The sequence below is a fragment of the Plasmopara halstedii genome, assembly GCF_900000015.1.
Source record: "Plasmopara halstedii genome assembly, contig: Scaffold_2956, whole genome shotgun sequence".
Taxonomy (NCBI): Eukaryota; Oomycota; class Peronosporomycetes; order Peronosporales; family Peronosporaceae; genus Plasmopara; species Plasmopara halstedii.
The window spans coordinates 597,947-598,258 of record NW_020189861.1 but is presented as its reverse complement, the minus strand read 5'-3'; positions in this window follow the sequence as shown (position 1 = coordinate 598,258).

Sequence of the window (312 nt, the reverse complement as noted above, 5' to 3'; positions counted from 1 at the left end):
CCTCGTCCGGTCGTACAATGGCCACTTCGGCCAAATCGCCTGCCTCTAAGGCACTGCCTAACTCTTCAAGGGACATCTCGTCCAGCTCAAGAAGAGCATCTACTGCAGGCATAGCCTCGAGGCGGACGTCGCCATCTCCCCCCCGTCATACCGTTGACGAGGGTGTATAACTGCCATCGTCTACGGTAGACACACCATGAATCAGGTTCGACCCCCGGAGTCTTGCAGCCAGCATACGGCGTCACTTTCGCCTCTGTATCTATGTCTCGGTGAGACCAGTGTGAACACGCACTCCGCGTCGTCCGGTGTCAC